The sequence below is a fragment of the Numida meleagris genome, chromosome 4, assembly GCF_002078875.1.
Source record: "Numida meleagris isolate 19003 breed g44 Domestic line chromosome 4, NumMel1.0, whole genome shotgun sequence".
NCBI classification, from domain to species: Eukaryota; Metazoa; Chordata; class Aves; order Galliformes; family Numididae; genus Numida; species Numida meleagris.
In genome coordinates this window covers 23,760,262-23,775,769 of record NC_034412.1, presented here as the reverse complement: position 1 = coordinate 23,775,769, position 15,508 = coordinate 23,760,262, and positions in this window count along the sequence as shown.

The following is a 15,508-nucleotide window of genomic DNA, read 5'->3' as shown; positions in this document are numbered from 1 at the left end:
GTGTACTGATGGGACAAGGAGTAATGGCTTCAAACTAAAAGAAGGTAGATTTTGATTGGATGTAAGGAAGAAGTTATTTACTCAGAGAGTGGTGAGGCCCTGGCACAGGTTGCTGAGAGATGTGGATACCCCATCCCTGGAAGTGTTCAAGGCCGGGCTGGATGCGGCTCTGGGCAACCTGGTCTATGGTAGGTGTCCATGCTCATGGCAGAGATGTGGAACTAAGTGGTCTTTAAGGTCCCTTCCAACCCAGATCCTTCCATGATCCTAACTTCTGATTCTGCTGCTAGGCAAACTGAAAAAAAAACCAAAACAATCAGTTGCTGCCATCAACAGGCAGGATATAGCTGAAACTATTACATTCATTCTGAAGCTTCTGTAAAAAAAAATCTCATATTTATGTTGATAATTAAAAATACATAATGATTGATGACTCTTCCATGAAAAGCAAACAACTGCATTGGCTAGTCTAAGACTTTCATAGAATCATAAAATCATTTGAGTTGGAAGGTACCTTTAAAGGTCACCTAGTCCAACTCCCCTGCAACAAACAGGGACATCTACAGCTCAATCAGATGCTCAGAGTTCAATCTAGTTTGACCTTGAATATCTCCAAGGATGGGCATCCACCACATCTCAGGGCAATCTGTGCCAGTGCCTCACCACCCTTATTGTATAAAAACCTTCTTCCTTATATCCAATCTAAATCTCCCCTCTTTTAGTTTGAAACCATTTCAAACAATTTACATGATCATAAACAGCAAGATTGGTCAGGCAGGACCTGCCCTTGGTGAAGCCCTGCTGGTTATCCCACATCATCTCCCTCGCCTCCATGTGCCTTGGCATAGCTTCCAGGAGGATCTGCTCCATGATCTTCCCTAGCACTGAGATGAGGCTAACAGGTCGGCAGTTTCCTGTGTCATCATTTCTATCCTTCTTTAAAACGAGTATGACGCTGCCTTTTTTCAAGTCACCAGGGAATTCACCTGCCCACCATGACTTTCTAAATATCATTGAGAGGTACTTGGTGGCTACATCAGCCAATTTCCTCTGGACTATGTGATGCATCTCATTGGGACACCTAGACGGATGTCCAGGCTCCTCAGATGTCAGTGAACCAGATATTTGCTTACAGCAGGAGGGGCATTGCTCCCCCAGTTTCCACCAAACATTCATAGGCTGCAAAAGTAATTACTGGGTTTTCGCCAATTTTAGGTAGATTTGCCGAGCTGAGGAAGAAAAACATTAATCCCTCTTGTAATGGAATTCATTGTATGGCTTGTATTTGCCTGAATCTTAATGAATTGATTTCAAGAAGAGTAAGAGATTCCTAATGCATGACAATGTCATATTGATTCTAGTACTGGCATATAAAACCTATAAAACTTCTCTGTAGATATGGAAATCCACATTTCAAATGAAGATTCAATAATTTATACAATAATCTCAAGTGAATTAAGCCAGTCTTAGAAAAATTTTAAATCTCAGCTGACTCCTTTCTCCATGGTGGATTCATGCTGTGCAGTACTCCAAAATACCAATTAATATTTCCCTTTTAATTAGTTTATTCATATCCATTAGAATTATGCCAAATGATTCTTAACCATCTGTCCTGAATACCTGTGACCTGCAAGGGAATGAAAACTAAAATTACTGGGGACAGTGCTTTAAGGACCAATGCTTCCCTATGGTTTTGTAAGCATGATGGTCTGCTTTAAAAAATATTGATGCAGAAGGACAGCTGGAAGTGTGAGATTTGGAATTTTTTGGTGAGGAAGGAAGCAGTGTTAACCCTTGACTAAAACCAATACAAACAATAGTATATTCTGTTAGATATACCTTGTAAGAAACCCATCCACCTCAATTTAACAAGTAAGAAAGATGTGGAAAACAGTCTAAGGTCATACATTTCATACTGAGGTTAAAGATCAAGATACAGAATCTTGCTGTCAGTATAGACTTAGTGAAGTTCTAATCTGAGACACCAATTCATGTAATGTAATAGATAAACAGAGGCTCAGGTGGGCCAGTTTGAGTATGCTAATAAGAACCCAAAAGTGCTTCTTTCTAAAGTTTGCACCCGTCACCTGGTGTGACTTCGTAAATACATTTTTATATATTTTAATACTATGTAATCTTTGTTCCAGTTGATACAGAAACAAGTGCAGTCTGATATTCCTGAACTTGTGCTAGGAAGTGTGCATGCTATTAACAGCAATATCAAAGGATTATTTATGATTTCTAAGTTACTGCCAAACAAATCAACTAACTGCCAATTTCTTCTTCCACTTTGTCACTCTATGATAACAGAAGTCCTCTAATTGTTTTTATAGACTGAAACTAAGTCAATAAATATTTTTATTGACTTGCAGGGAGTTCAATATTCGGTTAACATTAAAGTGGATGGCTTATGGGGAGCTCAGAGAAGTGACCAAGTTCTATAAAATGGATAGATAAATGTTGCAAGTTGTGAAGTGCTAACAAAAATACAGTGAACTTTAGTCTGGTATGTCTTGACTCTTCTTTTGCTCTCAGAGTAAGTCTTATCTCTCCATCATGCTTTTTTAGACCAAAGGATAGGGATTTTCAATCCAGTATCTTTGTCATTAACTCTGTTGGAGGAAGTGAGTCTGTCAAGAGTGACCCTTCCTGGTAGTTCGATCGTTAGGTTCTGAGGATACTAATCTCTGGGTCACTTTGGGAACTGATAGTTGCAGAGTAAACTCTCTCAAATACAGCTTGTCTCTGGAGACAGCACTGATCTAGGATTTAAGCTCAGGGCAAACTACTGAAAGAAGTATTCCACTGGACAGAAGTGAAAGTGTTGCTGATTCCTTCCTACAGAGCACAGTGCTTAGAAAAAGCACAAGAAACCAAACAAGAATTTCTAATGTCATGGAAACAAATTTTCTGGCTCAAATCAACTTAGATGAGTAATGAGGGAAGACACACCTTGGAGAAATGGACAGCAGATTTGGAAAATAAAATGGACAACAGAATGTAAAAAGTAATATTGAGCTTGCTGAACAATTATTACTGGCTGTCTTTATACTAAGGGTAAAGACAGAGATGTTAAGGTCTGTGAGGTCCATCTTTTACTCTTTCAATAGACGGGTATGTCTGTAGAAGCTGGCTACTACATTACCAGCCCACAATATGGAGAGAGTTACGTAAAAGCAGCAAACTGCCTTTGCCTTAGCTTGTGGCCTAGCCTGCACCAAAATGCATTGTTAAGCCTGTGCCTCTGATCTGGTATACAAGAAAAGCTGTAGTGTTTTAGTTGGCTTAGAAACATGGAGTGATAGTAAATACAACTTTACAAAGCTTTATTTGAAGCTTCATATAATGTAGCTTGAAGATAACAATTACTTCAAGTACCACAACTAGACTGAAATCTCAGCTGGATCCTGCAAAACTGAAAAGGAACAGGGCAAACATTCAAAATTGAAATCAATACATCATGTGGCCACGAGAACTCAATATGGCAGAAAATGTAGTTTTTCAAAATTTTATCTTTTCAGTATACAAAGATCCCAAGCTCTTGAGTTTTTTAAGCTTTTATTATGACTTTCTGCTACGTACCTGTCTGCTATTTGCTGTCACAGGTAGCAGTGCTGTCCAACATTATTGATGTATTAAGCATTACATCTTAAAGCTCAAGTAACTTAATACAATCTGTTATGAAATAGTAACTTCAAGATAATGTGTAATATTTTGAAGACTAGTTCTGAAAAAATGTTTATTGTGAAAGTACAACTTATTTCAAGCATGCTTTGTATATTTCTCCATTTCTGATTAGCGAGCATGGACTCAAAAGAACAGCTCAAACTGATTTTACTACTCCTGTACCAGTGGGGAAATAACCTGTGCAGGGACTGTTCTGCAGAAGCAGTTATGGAAGATTCAGTTTTGTTGCCATTATATGTTCGATGCTCCTGAAACTTCAAGTGGTACTTTCTGCTGCATGCTGCGTTCAGATTTTACTAAGCCACTGGAAAGATGTCTGAGGTAAGCCACTGGAAAGATGTCTGAGGCATGGCTGCTATGCCTTTTCACTCCTATTTTTTGGCCTCAGCATGTCTCTTAAAGATAAATAAAATGCAATATTTTATCCCATTTAGCATGGAAGAGTTACTTCAAATTTGAAGAAATACTGAAATGTGATTTCTAGCAATCCCTAAAGTGATGGTCTGTTTCATCTCAGACGAGAAACTTTTCTCCTACTTTAGCTGTTTTGGTGCAAGAGAGAAGCAAGGCCAAGGGCAACCAGCCCATGGCAGGGGTTTTGAACTGGGTGGTCGTTAAGGTCCCTTCCAAAACAACCATTCTGTAATTCTGTGATTAAAAGTACTGTCTTGTACACTTAGATTTGGAATCCATGAAGGACCAGTACCGCTTCCTCCTCGTCTGCAGGACAGTCTTTGGAAAGTTAACTGTTGTCACCAGCTTTTCACAATTGGGGCCTTGGGCCATCTGCCATAACAGCTTTTACACTGGAGGCATCAAGTTAGCTTCAGCTAAAGATGTGCCTGAAGCCTGTTCCCAACACAAAGGTATCTGTGTGCAGAATGGCTTCTTAGGGAAGAAATGATCACACTGTGCTTGAAAATAAGAGTTTAAATTAAACTTAATGAGATTCTTGCATGCTATTAAATGCAAACATACATTTCTAATCAATTTAAAGTGTGTTGTGGGTTAAGTATTTACTGCGTAACTATTAAAGCGACTGTTTACTTTACATCAATTTTTAGTATTGAACATGAAATATCAATTGATAATCTAAATGCAAAACCACCTCATTTTAAATTTGTGATTAAATGCTTTCCAAAAATGTATATCAGAACTTTCCATAACCTGGTGTTTTGAACTAAATACTGTTCACTTGTGTTTGTTTAGAGAAGAGGCCCTGGAAGGACTATGGCTTACAGCTAATTTAATCAAATAGTAAAATTTCTTTCTTGCCTTACCTGCTGGATTTTTAGGAGGGATATGACGTTTAATTAACCCTGTAATTCTTACACATGGGTTAATTAGCATATAAATTAGGGTTTCTTCTGTATTGTGTAGAATAGGCTACAGCATCAAGCATAACTTATTCTTCTGAAGCCAAGATTTCTGTTTGCTTAAATGGCTTGATTGCTTTACTATGGAAATATTAGATTTGTTGTCTGTCTTGTATACCTCCTAGAGCACTCACTACATAACACTACACCTGACAAATAGCATTTCTGTATGTTCAGGGGATGAGCAATGTCCTGATTGCTGTGGGACAGAAATGGAAGTCATAGGTAAAGATATCTAACAGAAGGAGACCGTCAGACATATACCCTTAAACATCCTGTATTAACTTATTTTAGGCTTCTTATCACTACTCTTTGAGATATTCTGGAGATGTCTAAGGTAAAAGGTTTAAATAAAAATCGTAGTGGAGTACAGAACAGAATTGTACTGTGGTTTGGACCTTCATGAAGGGTCTTTTTCAATTGGTTATTTTGCCTTTGAAACATCTCTATTTACCTTTGAAACAAAACGTGGGATCAAAGGCCCACTGAGACTCCTTGTGCTCTTGATCAATCAGTCTTTCAGACCAGACAGTATTAAATGGCATCTTAGCTTTCTACTGGTGAACACTGAACATCTACCAACCCCTCCCCACTGAGCACTAGTTTAGATGAACTTCTGCAGATGGTAAAATGAAAGGGGAACAACTAAGATAAAGAATAAAATATCCACAAATGTGCTCGTAATACAAGGATGGCATAACAGGTGAAAAATAGAGCTGTAAATCTTGTGGCACTCCTGTCTTTTCAGTCTGTAATTACTGTCTATTCAGCATATGTGGAGGAATCAGGTAAGGCAGTTAGTGTTGGTGCTTAGGTATTCAAATATTACTTAAGAAAAGCTTTGATCTATTGCAGATTCTTTTATGGTGTAGATTTATCTGGTAGATTCAGTCAAGATTCGTCAGAAATCTTACTATAAATCTGAGTTGAAACTAAATATACATGCATGAAGTGTTACCCTTGACCACTTCTTTACCAAATTGATGATTAAAATGATGTAACATCCTGGCACCTGTCAGATGTGCATTTTAAAATGACAGTCAGATGGGATTCCTGCAATTGCAATGAGCTGTTCTGTTGCGTCAAAATACTGCCTCATAGGTATGGGTGGGATGGCTTAGCCACTGGGCTTTTGTCCCCTATAGCTTTCACCCCACATCATTTTTTGTATATAAATGTGTATTAAAAAAAAAAAATTCCACAGGAGAAGAGATGTGGTGATCCTAATGGGACAGCATCATTCACTTCTAAAACAAGGGACAAAGTATGGAACTAATGCATTGGACAAAGTTTCGTTTGCCTAACGCAGTGTAATGTTAGAATGATTACTGAGATTGTCATACTTGTATAAAGGAGAGAATTTTCATTTTTCTAAAGCAGGATTTTTATCTAGAAATGAGTGTTTCTGGATTAAATGTCTAGTTTGGGAGCTGAAGTATTATCTTGCTGTGAAACAGCAGAACCTGCTTTCTGTGACAGGATTTATCTTGACTGAAATATGAACAAGCCTAGCTATTTACTTGAAAAGATTGTTCCAAGGTTGAATGGTTTAAAAACTTTACTATGCAGCTTTACTAGCAGATGGAGAACTTTGCCTTGATTTCCAATAATACAAAGGATCTTTCCTGATATCAGTTAGGGATAGTTAGGGGTGTGTCATTTACTTGCTGTTGTTTCTGAACATACAAGTTAAAACAGACTGGGGATTTTTAATGTTTGCTGAAGCAGTTTAAAATATCCCGTTCATCTAGATAACACCATTGGGTGCTCATTTTAAAACTGTATATTGTACTTGCTTGAAGACTTAAATATAACAGCAAAACTGATGAAATGACCTGCACAAACAAGTTCTGTTTTCTTAGGTTGCCATTTAGAGTTCAGGATAGGAAGCTATCATGTGGGGTCAGATGCTGGGATTAATTCTAATGATATTGTGGAAGTTCTGAGTAAATTTGCATAAACTATTTGATCTTGAACTCAAATCAAGTTTCATTCTGGTGTTCTGTTAGCCCTGAAGGGACCATAAGATATCCTAGCTAGATATTTGTAGATTATCCCTCTCTACCAACCCTCTTTCAACCAGCATTACTCAGAGTTGGGAGAAAAGACAAGAAAAGGGAAAAGGTAAGTGAAGCTTTCAAAGCAAGATGAAGAAAGAAATGTAGCTGGAATTATTTTACCTTGATGAATAAGTCGACATGGCAGTGAAAAGGAGTCCAACTTCAAATGAAACATACGCCTATCTATGCAGGTTTAGTGATGTCAAGAAGCAGCCTGCGTGCCACATGCGAACCAGAAGTTAATTTCTGTTTAGCCTGGCGAGTGCATCTGGCTTCAGGCTACTTCCGTATCAGGTATAGAACACAAACTGGGCAGGTACCCAGGGAAGGGCTCAGAATTCATGCTGCCTCTACCTCCATCCTATAGCTGTGTCATCCTCAGTCTGAAAAATGCCTTATACCTCCTCTGTCTGAGAGCTATTTCAGCGCTCTGTTCTGCTTAATGTAGTCTGAAAGGAAAATGTAAGTAAGAGGTGATACCCAATGCTTTGAGGGGAGAAAAAGTTCCACAACTTCTGTCCTCCTGGTGACTTATTTTGCCACAACTGCTGGCACCACAGGGAGATTTGTGGTTTTCACGGCATCACATATCAGCACACAGATTAAAAAGTTTTCATAAACTTAGTCCTGGAAGAAGAACAGCCTTCTGACTAGGCCCCTTCATTCCCCTATCTAGGTTTGGTTTTTTAGCATAATTACAGACAAGTTCACTCAGCCTGTGAGAGAAGAGGTGAGTAAGGAAATTTATACTCCAAAATTGACAAGGTAATTACCATTTGTAGGGGAACTGACAGGTCAGGGCTTGAACTGGTGTTGGAGTACCTGGTGAAGGGGTGTGGCTGCCCAGGGAGCACAGGCAGATTGTGTGCACCTGTGCTCCCCACATGACCAGAAGGGCAGGACCCAGGGTGAAACCACCATGTGCTGATATAAGGGCCAGCCTCTAACAGCAAAGCTTTTTCTAGTATTGGGCTGCTTTCTGAGGAGGAGTGTTGTGTAGCAAGAGAGCCCCTTCACCAGCTGAGTGAGTTCAACTTTTCTTTTTCTGTATGTTTATTGGTTTATCCATGGATACTTATCTGGTATTGCCAAGAACCTCTCAGGAACAACTTTCATTCTTTATGAGCAGAATGCCCTTAAACTATGTAATGGTAGCTGTCTAACAGCATGGGTGGGTAGTACGAAGTAGTACAGCCTGTTCTGTTGTAGCTTTTCTTTTCTAGAAATTGACTGTTTAGAAAGTAACAGCTTTGTTACCCTTTTCTCAATGGATGAGAAGTGTCAGCTCTTCATCTTATGTTGATGTCCATCCCATGATACTTCAGATGCAACACAACCTATACAGGCTTTCTCGGTTGCCTCTGCTGCAGTGGGGCGTGTAGACCACTACTCAGGAAAGCATTGGTGGACATGCCCAGCTGTAAGTGCGCAACTTACAAATGTTAATTGCTATTGCTTATAAACATGTCTTTTCAAACAATGTCTTTGAGATGTGGAATAAGCAACCCTGATTTATTATGTAAAAGGTTTGTTTAGAGGACAGTGATACAGGTAGCTGTTCAACCACTTTCTTCTAAAGAGTATTATAGTGAATTACTCTAGTATAGTTTGAGTGAGATAATGAGCTCTGGATGTCCAAATCTGCAATATGGCACTGAAACAATGTATTAGTAATATGAACTACGTATGTACTTTCCAAGTATTAAGTAGTTACAAAATCACTTCTCAATGTACTTGTTTCTTACAAGTATCCATATATTTTTTAAGTGCCCACAGTGAACAACTACTGTAATGGTACTTCATCACTAAAAGTAAGAACAGATCACAAAGATGTGCAAAGTGGAACTGCAGAACACGAAATGTGTGTTTCTTTTAGAGAATAATAGAATTATAAATAAATTTGTCCACTGTTGGGGAACGCCCTGGTATCCCCAGTGGGTTGCCCTACCGGTACTCGCGTGGGGAACGCACGATCAACTCAATATGAGATGCGTCCAACTTTATCGTAGCAACACACCATCTTATATAGCATATATGCGTCCAGGGATACAAGCTCTATGCAATGCGCACGCTAACAATATCGTTGCCTGAGTTATCTCCATATATGGGATATGTTGTTAACTACAACTCTATGGATACAGAATACTATGGATATGCTGAAATATACTAGAACACACTGGAAACACCACATATCTAGGGATTACATCATTACATCATAAATCATTAGTAAATCAGTAGCTACGTGCTGCCGAGCAACCTGCTTCTCAACAGTCCACAAGGACAGGCTGAGAGAGGTGATGCTCTTCAGCCTGGAGAAGAGAAGGTTCCAAGGAGGCCTTATAGCAGCCTTCCAGTACCTGAAGGGGCCTACAGGAAAGATGGGGAGGGACTTTTTGTGAAGGCAGGTAGCAACAGGATGAGGGGAAATGGCTTTAAAATGGAAGACAGTAGATTTAGACTAAATACTAGGAAGAAATTCTTTACTGTGAGGGGGGTGAGACACTGGAACAGGTTGCCCAGTGAGGCTGTGGATGCTTCCTCCCTGGAAGCGCTCAAAGCCAGGCTGGATGGGGCAGTGAGCAACCTGGTCTAGAGGGAGGTGTTCCTGCCTATAGCAAGGGGTTGGAACTAGATGATCTTAAAGGTCCCTTCCAACCCAAAACATTCTATGATTCTATAACCTGTTGGATGTCCTTGGAGAACATATGGCCAAGAATTGATGTATAAGTGCTTATGGCATTTGTGCTGGTAGAAGATCTCAACTGATTAGATAGTGTTACAGCTATATGACTGAGCAGTATTTCTTTAATTCAAAGGAAATAGTGGAACAAAGCTCTACTAAAACAGTTGAGATCCTGCTTTTGATGTAGGGTTTCTAAGTGGAGATCAGGCAGCTCCCAATTAGATGTGTGCTGGGAGAGCCCCCTGTTTGTTCAGACCTTTGGAACAGAAATACATCAAGTCCCTTGCAATATTCACTTTTTAGTTTACTCAGAAATACTACAATTAAACACAGCTGTGCAGTTTCTTTGTGCTTTGGTTTTCACTTGTGTCCCGATGTTTAACTCTGATAAACTGCAACACCTGTGAGTTGTGTTCCACCAGACAAGAATTGGTTTTCTAAGTTTTTTTTAACGTTGGTTCAGCTCTGTTTTCAAAAAAGAGTTAAGAGTACTTAGCATGCTTGAAATATGGAATAAATGGCCATCACCAGTTTTCTTGGGTTTCTGTATCTCCTGTTAATGTATTGGTATACTGCAATCCTTTGGAGATGTACTGTGTGGAACTGAACCAGACCTGTGGGGCTGGAAGCTCATGAAGTTCCTTCATATTTCTCAGCAATTTTCAGCCCAGCTCTCTTTTAGTGTGACCAGACCTCTTTCTGAAAATGGGACTGTTCTACAGCCAGTAACTGGAGGCACACAAGGGTGACTTCAGGCCTGTTCTGTTGCTATGCTCCTGGAACAAAGTTGTTCTGCAGTGGTCTTCATGTCCCTGCCATCTTGGGCTGGTTTGAACTGTGCATCAGTTTACTGAAGCAAAAACTAATCACAGTTATTAAAGCAATACTGCCTTAGCACCTGCAGTAATAATGATGAGTTTAAAAGGCTCTGCTCTGTGCTGGTTGACATGGCTTTAGAGCCATGTTTAAAGTATGAATTGTTTCTTGCTTTCCCTCTGTGTCCATCTTTTGTTGTGGTGTTGATCAAGTTGTACAAGTACAGGAATGTTTGTTCAAATCCATGTAATGAGTTCTGTAGTGTTCTGCTTTGAAGGCCAAGTCAAGTTGTTGGCCTAGCTTGTTTCCACTGCATTTTCTGAAGCTGTTGTGCCAAGGAAGACAGAATCAGGTCTTGATGGGTGCTTTGTTGAGGTGCAGATGCACATTCAAGCCTGCACCAGCTTTGCTGTGACCTTTTTTGAAGACCTGCAACAACTCGTTCTCTTGTGAGCTGCATACCCTTGGTAGTATGGAAGCAGTTTGTGGAAAAGAACTAGAGAAACCAAACTCTCCAGCATTCCCCTTGTAAATGAGTCTTGAAACAGCATTGCTCCACCATCTGCCAAAGTCCTGGATGGAGACTTAATACCTTCCCTGTGGGATACAAATTCAATAGGTGCTACATAGCTGAGCCACCCATGAGCTGTGAAATCAACTCTTTTTTCCAGGATTTATGTAGATCCTGGGTCATGCAGAGCAAGTAAAACAGCCATTCCTGTCCCCATCCTGCTCCCTCCTTTCAACTGAAGCAGTGTGTGTATGCAATTTAAGAACCAACATACAAAAATGTCCTGTATTTCAATAGGCTGTTTCTTTATTAAGAGCTTTTTGCTAGGAATCTGTGGGATGTTATCCTGGGTTCTGTGAAATGGATTTTAATCAGCAGTTTATGTAAAACACGAATGATGAATTTACTCATTTCAATGCATGTCCATAGTATTGGATATCATGACAATTTGTTCCAGGATTGGACCAGTACTCCCGTGGGCACTGGAGCAGCAGAGAAGTTTTACACAGTAAAAATAGAGCTGTTTATGTTGTCTTTTTCATTATGGTGTGAACTCTAGATAATCTCTTCAGTGATCAGAATTTCCATAATGGTGCGAACACGTAAAATGACAACTTTTATTTCCAGACCTGATAGGTCTATCAAGGAAAAAACAATGTGATCAGTTTAGAAAATCTGGTTGTTCTTATGGACTGAACAAATGGAATTAGACTCTTGAAATGTTCTGCTTTTCTGCTTCTGTAAAACTGGACTTTTAGGTCTCGGAAGATTCCTACTTGACAGTGCTGAATGCTTGTAAATCAGACTGCATTTCTAACCAGGATCCATTCTCAATAGTGACAGTGGAATTTATCAATTACCAACTGTATGGCAAAAAAACCCTGGATCTTTAGTTTAGGGATTCTTTTTGCTACTTTTTGTGGATCATAGTCTTTCTCGTGTGTGACCTTCAAAGTTCACATTATTTCAAGTCTCCAGCTTACAGTATTTATTATAACTTGATAAGGAAGAAAATGCCCCTATTAATCATTCATGTAAAAACAGCTTTCTGAATGCTTAATCTATTTCTGGTCTAAAAGACAGTTCCTCTTGCTACACAAGTAAATCAGTGTTGTATTTTGCTCATCTTAATTTGTTGAGACTAATAGCACTGATTCTCTTTATCTTGGTATTTTTATGGATTACTTGTGTCTGCTAGGTTGTCCTAGATCTTTCTGTGAGCAATAGAGTCATTCATGTAAAGGTAGAGTGTGACTGTGAAATGCTATTTTCACCAAAATATTGAAGAAAGAGCATGGAGCTGCTTCACTTATTTGAAATCCTGCTTGGAGAATAAGGGAACTAGTAGGTTAGATAACTACTGCTGTAAAAAAAATATTTTTTTTTAAATTAGATGGTTACCCATTGTGTCACCTGACAGTAAAAACGTGAGTATCCCGTCTGGTTATATGACAGATCCTCTGCCAGAGGTGATGGGCTGCAGCTATAAGTTCACTGGAATTGATCGTTTCCATAGCTGCACCAGACATGCCTTCTTCCATATACTGCAATCTGAGAGTGAAATATGTGAGAAGCTATTTGGTATCTAATTGATATATGGTCTCGGAATTCCTGAGATAATTAAAGAGCTTAAACTTCCATTCTTCTTGCTGAAGAAGGCTCTTGAAAGCTTGCTGTTTTGTTAATAACTTCAGCTTTCTCTTGTATTTCTGCACCATGATGATAAAAACATTGATGTGAATTCTCATTTGAGTATTTCAGTGTTTGAATGTGAAAGCTGCTGCGTCTTAACTCCAAGAATCTGTCTTTATTGCTAGCTATTAGCCTAAAATCTTTCAAAGAAAAATGCATGGTAACAAATTGACTGGCCAGCAGTAGTCTGTTCCAACTGTGCAACAGCATATTCTATGATGCTCGTGCCCTGTGGGAGCTGCAACAATATTCCTATTGTGTTCTGCTCAAATATCTCTCCTCATTCCCAGGCTCTTTGCTGGAGGGCTGAGCAGGAGAGGTCATGCAGCTGTGAAAGGGACAGCAGCCAAATTTCATTCTGTGCTTGAGCTGATTCAACTGCTGCTGCCTTCCCAGTACTCAGCCTCTGAGGCCTATTTGTTCAAGTGGTAATTCCTGGATACCTTGAAAGCTCTTTATAGTGTGTATGGAAATGTATTAGACCAAGTGATATATTGGAATAGCTGAAAGCTGATCAGCAGCGTAAGCCTCCGTTGGCCCTACTAATTCTGCACAAAGCCACAGTGAAGTATGAAGTTGCTTTTCAGAAATTTCCAGTGTAACGCACTACAAGGAGAGCCTTTATCTAACTTACTGAAAACAAACAAACCCCACCAAACTTTTTCTCAGATTCCTCATGCCTCTGGAATTTGAAGAGAAGGTCAATACTTTCCTTGACCTACTGAGATCACTTGCCCAGCTTGGTAGCTTTTTCTTACACATAAGACTTTTCTCCATTTTTACTAACCTTTGAGCCTCTCTAGCTCCCCTGCAGCTGTCATCCTTCAGCAGCTCTCCAAAGTAAATAGTTTGGGGAGGATAAAAACAAAGGAACCATTTGTAGTATCCTTTTGTTTTAAGCACCTTGAAGAATCCATTTCTTTAGATGCATACAAGGTTCTTGCTGTCGCTTCCTGACTCTGGACCTCACTGAGCCATCATACAGTAAATACTAAAATTAGGGCATGATGCAAAATGAAGATTAAACATTCAGAGGTTTCCTTTTCTGTGGAAGGAAGGATCCATTCTGTGCACACTCTGAGTGCAGACTTGCTGTCAGGCGGGTGGACACAGCAGTTGGCTGAACAGTCCTTACTCCGTGCTGGGTCTTAACCAGCTTGGTAGCTTTGGCCAAGAGTAATCCTGTGTTCCTCTTAGGCTATATCTGCTGCTGTCACCCTTTCAGGAGGAACAGAAGTACCTTCCAGAGTACAATTAATCTTCCCTTTTCCTTGGAACAGATTGATTCTAGCTATAAAAAAGGAATTTGATATCGAAGCCCAAATCTTAATGATATTTAAGCCTCTGACTCAGAGCAGTATGTATTTTTAACTGAAAGTTATTTCAATCAGAATGGCAAGGAGTAGCACTTCCTGAACTTCATGTCTCTGATTTGTATGGATTTTAAAGGCATATTACAAAGAAGTAATAAAATAGCTGTAACTTTTCTAGAGTAGAACATCTTACGAAAAGCAAATCAAGAAAGGTTCTTCTGGCTCCCTGCTGACATCTGGAAGTGCAATGAGTACAGGAAAAACTGCCCAAATAATAAGGAATGTGTTTAGAAAATTGAGTTACTCAACTGTGTTACTATTCTGGGGAGAAAGCAGAGGGATACTCCAAATGAGTGAGGGGCACTTGGCAAAACATTTGGGATGAGTAGTAAAAAGTCCCACAGAACTTGCTGTGTCCTTCCCTGAAATTCACCCTTGCTGGGAAATGTCACTCTGTACAAACTCCTGAACTGTGTTTTTAAGTAATGAAAAAGCAGTTTGCTTCTAGTGTAGATCTGGGCTTGCATGTGTCACAATGCAGATTGTTGTGCTGTATGGCTACTGTTTGGCTCAAAACTTTATTTCATGCTTCAAAGAAAACTACAGAGAGAGCTAAGCTTGCATGACTATTGACTGCATGCTAAGTCTGTGAGGAGTAGCTTGTTAAAATAGGTTCAATTTCAGGTAGGTTCTGAAGCTGAATGTAAACTTAAGCAATCTATTTGCAATTGAGCTTTCTGCTTCTGCACTGGACAGGCTCTTTTTGGAAGGGGAACAGGGCCAAAAACAGCAATAGACTTGCTACTAAACAAAAGGGACTGACTCTCAGGCAACAGAAAAACCTTACATAGTATCATCTTTTCTAGTTCTGTGTTCTAATTTAACTGACGGCCCTTACATCTATTAGAAATGATTTGGATAACATCAACCCAAGATAAGTATGTTTATTCTAGTATTAAAAGTCAGCTAATTATGTCCATGATGACAGGTTTTAGCCAGCAGATGGCAAAGCCTCTGACTTGGTGAGGTTCAGGATTGCAAGTGCAATTTCAGGCTGATTTGGCCCATGTAAACAAAGCTGTGCATGCAGTCTGCAATCAAGTGAGCACATGTGCACAGCTGTGTTTATCTGACACTGCAAATCAGGCTTCTATTTCTAAATAGGAAGCTGACAAGAGCAAGATCATGGAAATCTTCCTATTAGCACTTAAAATATTTATAGAATGTCAACTTCAGAGCTTGAAAATTGGGATTCTAACTTCTCACGAAGGACTGCCTTCTAATGTTTCAACCTTCACTTGCATGTAACCCACTACAGGGCCATATGGAAGATAGGTAGAAAAATCCTTCAGTAATGGATTGACATTCAG